The 11653-nt window shown below is 46.4% G+C and overlaps 1 pseudogene; it reads right to left on the reverse strand.

Moving 5' to 3' along the window:
* Positions 1-1211: 1211 nt before the first annotated feature.
* On the reverse strand, positions 1212-1435 carry LOC116068167 (annotated as a pseudogene).
* Positions 1436-11653: the final 10218 nt, after the last annotated feature.

Consider the following 11653-nt stretch of genomic DNA (forward strand, 5'->3'; position numbering starts at 1 on the left):
AAACCCTAGTTCAATCCCCAGCAGCAAGAGATGGACAGACTGATGGACAGATAGATGGATGGACAGATGGACAGATGAGTGAATGGACAGATAGACAGGCAGTTGGATTGATGAGTTGATGGACAAATAGACAGACAGATGGACAGATGGATGAGTGGGTAGATGGGCAGATGAATGGCTGGATGGACAAATAGACAGACAGATGGCTGGATGGACAAACAGACAGATGGATGAATGAATGGGTTGGTGGTGGATGGACAGATAGATGGATGAACAAATGAACAGACAGACAGATGGATGGAATCAAACACATCAAGTAGAGTGACACCCCTTTTTCTTCGATAACTTTTTTGAGCACAAGGGCTTCCATCTCTGTAGATGAGGATGGGAATGCTCCAGCACAGTGGTTGGAAAGGGCAGCTGCTCCATCCAGGGCATTCTCTGCCCAGGTGGTGCGTAAGGCATCGCATCTGCAGCTGCGGACATGGTGAGGAAGAGACTGTGTCTTATTGTAGCTTTCTCGCTGGTTCATAAAACCCCGCTGTCATGCAGAAACAGCATTAAATTATTAAAGTGTGAGCCTGCGAAGCGAAAGGAAGGGCTTATGGACACCTCTGTGACTATTAAATCCACTTTGCTCTGGGCTGTGACTTTATTTTCTTAAATTCATGGTGACATGCTGCTCTGAGTCATACAAGAGAACAGCCATTCTGCTCTATGATGTCGTTCTTCTGGGTTTGTAAATACATGGAGTCTGCGTGAGAAGGAATGAAAGAGAGAGGAGGCTGGGTAGCCCAGAAGCAAGCAAGAGGATGGGCAATCCTCATACTGCCTTTCAAGAGGCTACAGTGGAAGACAGAGGATGCAGCTCAGGTGGTAGAGGGCCTGCCTAGCATGCCGGGAGCCTGGCACTGCGCAGACCAGATGCAGTAGTGGCATATGCCTGCAGTCCCAGCACTTAGGTAGCAATGACAAAAAGATAGGAAATTCAAGGTTATAGAAAGTTTGAGGCTAGTCTGGGCTATGGAAAACCCTTTCTATTAAAAAAGAACCAGTTTCTCTCTGTGTATCTTTTTTCCTGTCCATATAGTTATTGTTTATTGAGAGAAACTACTCCTTAGCCCCCATATTCATGTTTCATAGTTCAGGAACACAGGTCAGCAATGAACCTCTGATGGAGCTCAACCCAAAGAATTCTTTGCATTCTGAAATCACTTCCCACTCTGAAAGACACCAGCCTTCCTCATCTCTTTAAAATCTTTCATGGAAGTATGATTTCTGTAGAAATCTGCACACACCTTCTTTTTGGATCAGCCACGCCAAACTTACAGGCAGAGGCAACTCCCAGAGCCACAGTGAATGCGCCAACAATATGAACCTGCAGATACTTGGCCAGAAGACCACACATCTGAGGTTTCAGTAACAGTGCACGGGAACTCACGGTACCCAGTATCCTCTACACCAACATCCTTCCCGGTTTTCAGAGAAATGGAGACTCTTGTGTGTGTCTTTTAAACTTTGTATTTTATTACAGTTGTAATATGACTAGGTGGGTGGATGCATACCTCAGCGTGGTATAGCAATCAGAAACAACGTTTGTGATCCAGTTTTTTTCCTTCTATCATGAGTTCTGGCAATGAATTCAAGTCCACCAGGTTGTACTACTATTGTTTTGACCTGCTGAAGAATCTTGCTGGGCCCTTAATCTTCTAATTCCTTATTGATATTTACTCTTTGACTCCACTTTTCTAATATACTTTAAATTTTCTAAATGAGGTTTCAAAATATTTAAAGGTGAAGCCCTGGCCCACAAAGGGACCTGTCCAGCATGTGTCTTGTCAACCTTCCACTAAAATTCTGATCAGAGTGAATCTCTTTTCTTCTTTCTAGGTCCTGGGGATCAACTTTGGGGCCTCACACATGCTAGGCAAGTGTTCCATCATTAAACTACATCCCCAGATCTCTTTTTACTTTTTAGTCTTAAGACAAGGTCCCTCTAAGTTGCCCAGGCTGGCCTTAAACTCACTCTGTATCTCAGAAGACCGTGAGTTTGGGATTCTCCTGTCTCTGCCTTCTCTCTTCCTAAGGTTTCAGGACTGTAGCACCAGGCCCAGTTCTTTTGGTTAAGTCCTTGTCTTCCTCCGTCTGCAGTTGACAGAAGACAGGATACACTGTTGCTATTCTTGGCTCGAGTGCTCTAGAAAAGAGATGGACTGGTGTTGCTGAAGCCGTCTGTTCCACCTATTCTGTTGGCTGGGTTCCAGGCTGAGACACTGAAGCTTAAGTGTGGCTGTGAACTTGTCTATTTCCCCTTCTGAATTTACCACTTTCACTCAAAAGAAAAAAAAGCCAAGTTATGGCTTCCTCTTGACCTGTTGGCCTCTTTCTCATGGCACAACAATCACTTTTGCTCATTTAGTATTCTAGCCATGCTTATTGTTGAGGTTTTGTTTTATTTTTTTTCAAAACAGGATTTCCCTGGGCAGCCCTGACTGACCTGGACGTTGCTCTCTCAACCATGAGGCCATTGAACTCACAGAGAGTCCCCTGCCTCTGGCTCTCAAACCCTGGGATTAAAGTTGTGCTCTGCCTGCTGTCACTGTCATTGTCACTGCCTCCACCACCACAGCCGCCAGCACTACCACCTGGCTCTGGTGTATTTTTATTTCAGATATTGGGTTATCATCTCTCCAAGTTCCATAATAAGGATCTCATCTCTTTAATTTCATCCTTGCTTTTTCTTCTACCTCCCTGAACAGGAGACTGTATTTCTACAGTATCGGATACTGCTGTGTGTAACAGCGTCTTCTTTCCTATTGTTCCTGCTCTGTTTTGCTGGGTTTTTTTCCCCTCCAGATCATGAGTCTCTATGTTTTGCTCTTAGTGATCTTTGACTGCATGGCAGACATTGTGGAATTCCTATTTCTGAGGTGTTGGATTTTTTGATGACCTTTTCAAGTGTCAGACTTCCTGCTGGCGGCGGATCAAGTTGCTCAGCATCAGTTTGCTGCCTCCTAAGCTCCTGCTGACTTTCTGTGCAGTAGCCCTTGTCTCAGGCTGATTCACCCTGACCGCTCAGATGGCGTTTCCTGAGGGCCACACCTGATGTTCTGTGTGTGACCAGGTGTTCAGAGGGTAAGTTGTTCCCTCCCACATGTGAACCCAGGAATGATCATATCACTGCTGTGCAGAGCTGTTCTTGCATTCCGCAGACTATGCACATGGAGATGTGTGTTCATCCAACAACCCAAGAGGTTCCTCATACAGGCTTCCAGAACTTTCTTTAGATGTTCTTTGTTGCAGTTGTTGTTATTATTCTTTCAAGGTCCTTCCTCAAGCTGGATGGTGATAGTGCACACCTTTAATGTGGCTCTCAGGAGGCAGAGGCAGGAGAATCTCTGTGAGTTTTAGGCCAGCCTGGTCTACAGAGTAAATTCCAGAACAGCCATGGCTACATGGAGAAACCCTGTCTCAAAAAACAAACAAAACAAAACAAAATGAAACAGATCCTACCTCATAGATTCTAACCACCCTCCCTTCCCAGGTCTAATCTCTCTTCTGGTTCTCAGGACCTCAAACTGGAACACTCTATACTACAGCTGCCAACTGCCCCAAGTGCATGCTGGGCAGTTGCAGAGTTGGATCTAGTCTGAGCAGTGGTGTCTACTGTTTGCTGTCCACTGTCCACAAAGACTTTGTTTACTATGCTTTTGTCCTGTTCTTCAATTGTGTAGAAGGGAGCTCTGCTTTACTGTGGCTCATCATGGGTGGAGGTGAGCTCTACAACATACGGAGAACTCTTTCTTGGCAGAGAGAGAAGCATCTTAAAGGTCAGAGAGAATTAGGGATTCCATTATTCATGGTGTGAAACACACTTCTCTCACAGACATAAAGTTGGGTCTGAGGAATGCATATTACAATCCCAGTATTGGAGAGGTGGAAATGGAGGGAAGGAGAACTGAGTTCAAGGGCAGCCCGAAGCTACACACAAAGAACCTGTATTGAAAAGGGGGGAGGGGCTATTGAAAGGCTGAGTATGCAGCTCAGGTGATACAGAGCATGATTAACACACACAAAACTCTGAGCTCTGTCCCCAGCACTTATCTGTAATCCCAGCATTTGGGAGACTGTGACAGGAGTATCAGATGTTCAAAGCCATCCTTGGCTATATGGAAGCTTGAAAGCAGCCCAATCTGCATAAGACTCTGTCTCTAAACCAACCAACCAACCAAAAATCATCCAGGTGTCTGCAAACATGGGAGGATGGAGGACAGACGGATGCATGCCCTCATAGCACCTGTCAGGGGGTCTGACAGTAAGCTTTGAAAGCGCTTCCTGGTGACATTTATTCTCTCTGTGATGTGGGAGGCTGAACTGCTTGAGAACATTGTGGATGAAAGGTCCACTAGAGGAGTCCAAAAAGATCTGACTTAGAGAGGTGGGAAGATCAGAGGTTCAAACTGCCAGCCACTGACTTGTAAAGTTACCAACCCAAAACAAGACTCGAATGAAAGGAGTGTAGTCTGAAAGGAAGCACTTGGCCTTGACACCATGATTCAAGGCCAAGGCACTGCTGACATACTTCTGAGCTGTCACAGAGTGAGACGGATGCCAGACAGAGTCACCGTGAGCGGTCCTGTGTCTCCAAGCATCCCAGATCTGTCAGGGAAGCTATCCTTGGATCTTTCACTCTGTTGCTATCTAAAAGTTAAGAACAAAAGGCTGGGTGATGGCTCAGATGGGGAAGCACTTGCTTATGCAAGCACAACCTGAGCCCGATTCCCACAGTGGTGGGGTGATGGGCTCCAGCAGTGGAGAGGCAGAATGATCCCTGGCATTTACTGGCCAGCTACCTTAACCTACACAGAGCTCTAGGCAAGTAAGAGACTCTGTCTCAAAGAACAAGATGGACAATAACTAAGGAGCAGCATCTGAGGTTAACCATAGTCTTCAGACATACACAAGTGCCTATGCACCTACACACACATGTACACCTGCACACATAGGACCACACACACATGCTCACGTGGACAAGTAAAGAAGATGGGTGTAGGATACTCACATTTAATCTCAGCACTCAGGAGCCTGTGGCAGAAGTAGTGTTAAAAGAGTAGCCTGATCTACATAGTGAGTTTCAGGCCACCCAGGGAACCCTGTCTCAAAAAAAAAAAAAAAAAAAAAAAAAAAAAAAAAAAGCATGAGAAGGCTGTACAGGTTGAGGAACCATGATATCAAGACTGATGATCTGAGCTGAAGCCACAGGACCCATGATACACACTATCCCACATGCACTCATACAAAATAAATAAATAAACAAACACAATTGTTAAAAGACTAAAGTAAAAGATTTGAGGTGTCCCTCATTGGTAGAGCACTTGCCCAGCAGGAAGGCAGCCTTCCTCTTCCAGCAACAGAGCAGCCAGAATGTCCATGCAAATTCCCAATTCAGAGCTGGAGTGTATATCAGGTGTTGGTCACAAGATATATCCAGGGTGCATCTCCCCAAGATTACAGATCTGCTTTATCTGACCTCATGATGCCAGAGACCAAGATATAGTCCAGTCGCAGGATGTACTCAGGATGGTGGTCCCTGTGTGGATGCCAGAGCTGGCTTCATGTGCATATAAGCCCTGCTTAATGGTGCTTACACAGCATGAAATCGAAATTGCTTAGCGGTGTGTTCCCTAAAGCACCTATCTTTAAGTGATGCGTGACTTTAATTGAATACACGGGAAGGGGAATAAAACTCCCTTTATTATCAAAACGAAAGAAAAGGTTTACTTTTTCAAACCTGGTAAGGCAATGCCACAAGCAGAGAGCACCTAACACAGAGTGTGGATTTCCTGCCTAATGTCAGGGTCCCTTTCAGCTCCAGCTGGACAACACTTGACTTGGCAGGCCAGCTTCTGACTTAAATCCAGGCCAGTGCAGCAGGTACGAAGGGCAAGGAAACCTTCTTCAATGGGAAATCCCACAGAGAGGTAGGTAGCAACACTACTTTATATACCCCATTGTCTCCATGGCATTTATTTATATATGTGGTGGTGGTTGGAAAGGTAGACACACACCACAACATGCATGTGACTGTCAGAAGACACCTTGTAAGAGTCAGTTCTTCCTCTCACTATGTGGGTCCTGGAAGTCAAACTGACTCAGGTTGTCTCTGCTCACTGAACCACCTTACCAACCCATGTTTTCATTTTTGAGATAGAGTCTCATACTGTTTAGACTGACCTCTAGCTAGTTTTGTAGCCAAGGATGAACTTGAACTATTAATCCTCCTGCCTTCATCTTCAGGAGAGCTGGGGTCATTGGCTTATGCAGTGCTGGGGATGGAACCTGAAGCTTAGAGCATGCTAGACAAGCGCTTGACCAATGGAGCCACATCCCTGGTCCCCGATGGCACCAACAACTCTCTGTTGACCATTGTCCCTGTCCAGCATTGACACTTACGGAGCATTATCATCTCTGTTTCTGTGCAGGATCTAGCTGTGGCAACATCAGAGGAGCCCATAGAGAAGGGCCGGTTTACCAGTTTATAAATGTATCGGGAATAAGACTCATTTACTTCAAAATCAACTATGTTAAAAAAAAAAGAGAGAGAGAGAGACAGGGTAGAACAATAGTGTCAGTTGTTCTAAGCAAGCTGCCTGCTCATAAACTGCATGTCACTGTTTAAGTACTTGGTGTCTGTCTCAGGTGACTATGCCCAAGGACTGTTATGGCAGATTCTGCAGTCTGGACATCTCAGTCTCCCAATTCTCCATCTTTGCCCTGGGCGACACAATGGTGCAGCAGCTCAAAGACAGTGTATCTCTGGTTCCCAAGCACCTGGCTCCTACAATGTAAATGAATCTGGGGGTGGTCCTTAGTCTTTAGAGAAGAATTTGAGCCTCCCAACCCATCAAGCTACCATCCCACCCACCTGCTGTGTACACAGCTGGAAGGTGGGGTCTTTCCACTTGCTTTCTCTACTGATACGTAGTAGTCACGCAGAGTGAAATTTAGGGCTGGTTTAGGAGCCCTCACCTGTAATCTGAGCACTTGGGAGGTCCAGGCAGGAGGTTCACCCAAAACACTGGAACCCAGCCTAGTTTATTTAGCTTACTTGCAGGCCTGCCAGGGTTTCAGAGCAGGAAAAAAAAAAAAAAAAAACTATCAAAAAAAAAAAAATCCAAAACTAAACAAAACAGACTAGAACTTGACTGATGCTTAGTAACTGCGCTTGCAGTTATCTTTATGTCGTCTCAATGGAGGTGATACTTTGAATCATTTACCCTTAGCCACTCAATGAAACGCTCAGGAATTGTAACCGATCAAGAGTCTGGGAAAGAGTACAGACTCTAGTAGCCCCACTAGACAAGATTTAAACCTTTCCTTTACATCAGTGGAAGAGACAAGCAGAGCTGCTGAAAGCAGAGAGAGACAAGCAGAGCAGCTGAAAGCAGAGAGTGGGAGATGCAATCCATGTGTTTGGGGAACGGGGAACAGATAAAGGTCTGCTGACCTCCAAGCTTGTTTTTGGAGACACTAACATGAGCTTTAGATTTAAACTGAGAAAGAATGGAGGTGGGGCATGAGGTCTGTATGATTAACCAGTCCTGGTCAAGTTGTGAGCCCACCCATCTTATCTTAGCTTTGTGATCTAAGGCAATCTAAGGGAGTTCTTAGTGGCTGAAGGGACAATGGTTATCAAGAAATGATTACTTCTGCTCCAGGTGAAGCCTCACTCTCGTTGACAATTACCTTCATAGCAGGGTTATTTGCCCTTGAGACTCTGCTGTTCCTAGAATGGTTGACTACAAGTTTGGGACAATGGCTCAAGTCAGCCTTAAAGGGAGGCAAGGAAGGCTAGACAGACATTCCTTGAGGGGTTAACATGCATAGACAGAGTCAAGCGGGTGACCCAAGGTATGAGAGATACCAATACAGTAAAGACAGAGGTGCCAGGCTTCATCCTGGGTCCAATAGAGAAATCAGAGCTTCTTAGTAGACAAAGCTCTGAGTGCCTGGTATGGGGCTGTCCCTCTCCATACCACTTTAAACAAATGTGCTAGGTAATCACCCCATTAAACGGATCATGCAATTGCTTTGACATGGCTCTGGATGAAACCTCTCACCAAGGTTTCTGAGGGGCTCTGGGCTCATTGCCTGGTCCTTGGTTGGAACCAGCTGTGGCACGACCCATTTTTATGGACCCCCCTCTCCAGCCCCTCTCTCCAGGGCTCTCCACTATTACCACCCTGCAGAGACTAAATGCTTTCTTCATTTGCCTGTAACCACGGTAGCTGCTGTTCTCTGCCTCAGACCTCTGGACATACTGTTCATGCTGGCCCTCTTTAGAGCCTGACTGAGGGCCTCCTCTTCATAAAACCCATCTTGTCTAACATCCGGAGACAACCTGGATCATTTCTTTTTTTCTGGTTATGCAGTTTTGGGGAGCGGTCTCCTTTACTAACAGAGGTGGAATGTTGGTGGGTCCCTTCCACTCCCCCTCCCACAGCCCTACCCGGACAAGGGCTTGTTAAGTAGAGCAAAGCATTCTGAGGAGCTGAGTTTGGTCATCAGCATTTCAAAGCCCATAGTGTGTAGTTTGGTTCCCCTTTTATTATTTGCAGACATTCTAGGCCCAGCACAGACCAGTAATAAACACCTGTTAAAATAATTGATTGATTGACAGCCAGCTGGGCCCGCCGGATGTTTCTGTCTGGCCCCAATGTCTGGGATTTTTCATTTTCAGTAAAAATTGTAATTATTTTCATTGCAACTATTCACCAGATTCCCTGCCTTTGTCCCTTACTTTCTTCTTCTAACTTTTCACTTGGAAATGCTTGTGGCACAGATAAAAGGCCTTGAGAACCAAAAAGAGGTGGCTCCCTCCTGCTCTCTGCCTGACTCAACAATAAATGTTTCCACATGCATTTTCTCTTTCTTTCTCTGTCTCTATGTAGTATTCACAATGTTCTCTATAAATACAAATACTTTTTTGCTGGGTCATTTGAAAGTAAGATGCAGACATTAAGACATCTCACTCACAAATACGCCAACACAACAGTTCCTGGAAATGAGGACATTTTCTACATAACCACAGTAACATTGACCCAGCCAAGGAATTAATAATCTCAAAACATAACCCAAGAGTCCTCCACTCATTCTCCAGTTGGAGAAGTTTGCTTTTGGGTCAGACAAAGGCGACCGTATGTTGAATTCTGGTCTGGTTCCTACACACCCCTTAGTGAGGCATATCTCAGAGTCACCGTTCACACAGACCAATCACATTCTCTGATTCTGGGCTGGCGAAGACCTGCTCAGACTCAGGTAGGTAGTTTCCACGATGGCAGCCTAAAGCCTCCACAGCTGCTCATCTATCTCCTCATCCTCCAGGAAGACTCTGCACTTTGAAAGATGACTACATAAAGCACAAAGCAGGGGGTCCAAACAGGCCTCTCAGAATCAGCCAGAGCCTAGGTCCACTGGGAAATGAAGCTGGATCTCCAGAAGCAGGCCACTGCAAACACTCAGAGCATCCTGCCACTGTATGAGGGGAAGTAGAGTCTCCTGATGCTGAAGGGATGTCAGCCCATGTCCAGGAGTACTCTGCTTCAGAATACAGAAAAGGAAGCCTACAGGCAAAGCATTCTTGAATGTGGACAAGTGCAGAGTATTATACTTTTGACATCCTGATTCCTAGCCCAATTGAGGGTAGTGGTGCACCATGGAGGCAAAACTGCTCTGGGTGCTGAGCACAACTGGGAAGAGAATGGACAGGAAGACCACCCCTCAGCACACAGCAAACATGGCCCCAAGGGAGCAAGAATGACTGACTGGTGATGACATGGAGCAAGCTGTAGGTCATGTCAAAGTCCAGGCTGGGGACCAGACTGTGATGCCTCAAAGCATGGCATGCTGATCTGAAGGAAGAAGGCTCAGAGGCTAGGTCTTTATTCCCTGTGCCTCTCTCTCTCCTGTCCCCCAAGACCCCCACCCCAACTCCTTCCAAGCAGCCAGAAAAAGCAGAATTCCAGCTCTTCGGGCTAGAAGCCCTCTCCCAAAGCCTGGGACCTCCCATACCTCCCCATGTAGGAGCTGGTGAACCCTCTGAGGATCTACTTTGTCTGGCTGTAGATCAGAAGAGCCTTACTCTAGCAGGGGTCCTGGCACATATTCAGGAGGAAGGAACACAGCCCAGAGAGGCCAAGATGAAACCTAATGTTACAGACCTCACTGGGCTGTCAGCCTGGCACATAAGTCTCCTTCCCATATGATACATGTCTATGAACTGTACATTTTTGTTGAATCTATGATAAATAGGGCATTTGTTTATCAGGCTAGACCCTTAGTTCAATGGATAGAGTGTTTGCTAACGTGCATGAAACACTGGGTTCCGATCCCAGTACTACATAAACTGGATATAGTGGTGACCCTAGCACTCAGGAGATGGCGGTGGGAAGGTCGAGGTCCACAGGTCATTCTCTACTAAAAGGGAGGTTTGAAACAAGCCTGAGATAACCGAGTTCCTATCTCAAAACAAAACAACAAAAACAAAGAAGTCAAATCTGTAAGTATTTTGAAGCCTCCTAGGATGCAGAAAGTTCTGATAAAGTAACATCTCTTCTGCCCCACTCTTGCTGACCCACCCTCTGACCCCAGAACGTTGGGCTGTCGTGGATAGGTTCTCATCTTATGCCCATTTGCCCTGTGGCCTGGATGCTTCGGTGAGAAAAGAACAATTCAGAATTACAAGGGACCATGACACTAACCACTGGGATTCCAGCCACATCCTCCCCAGAGCCCTGGACCTAGGGAGGTTCCAAGAAGGCTACCTTGAAAGTTCAGGAGACAAAGCATCTCTCCAGCATGTGAGCAGCCCCTCTTGGGGTTTACCTGACACTCTTAGTGACCTGACAGCCTTCACATAGGGAATGGTGTTGCTTCCATGCTCCCAGGAAGCAGCAGATCCATCTGGTGAGAGTTGTCCTGCCAGATAGTTCCAGTCACAGGGCTTCAAGCACAGGGAAACAGTGGTCGGGTAACTGCCCATGTGGTTTCCGACTCTAGCTCACAGAGTAACTTTTCTCAACGCTCTTCACCCAGGGCTGGGATGAAAGAAACAGGATTTGGCATCCTTTATTTTGTAAAAAGCAATTTGTCTGTGGAAATTGCATACAGCTTCATCGTACAACCCATCAGCCTTTCCGGGCACGTCCCTGTACCTGCTCCGGGTCTCTCTGGTCAGCACGCCGCTGAGCAGTTGAGATGAGCAGTGCAGTGTGGTCAAGCACTCACTCACAACCTACACTCTCTGGCTCTATCACCCTTAGAACTGGTCTCCAGAGGTGCCTTAGCCCCACACTGCACTATGAATAAACTAAAACAGTGGCCACCTTGTCTGCGACTAGCGCCCAGCATACAGTGAGCCTGTCACTCCTCTCCACAGGTTCAGGGTGATGGAATTCTTTAGCCCAAACCTTGGTGGTAAAGCATTTCCCATTCACAGCACAAGTCGGGAAATTTCTGGGCAGACACAGAGGGTGGTCACCATTGTGCCTTGTGTCACTAAGAGCTGCTAACAGCTAGATATTAAAGTATCCTCCTTATGAACTCCAGCCACAGCAGCTCCTGGGAGTGTGGTAGAACCTGGGAAGGACATTTT

Source organism: Mastomys coucha, unplaced genomic scaffold (assembly GCF_008632895.1).
Source record: "Mastomys coucha isolate ucsf_1 unplaced genomic scaffold, UCSF_Mcou_1 pScaffold22, whole genome shotgun sequence".
Lineage (NCBI taxonomy): Eukaryota > Metazoa > Chordata > Mammalia > Rodentia > Muridae > Mastomys > Mastomys coucha.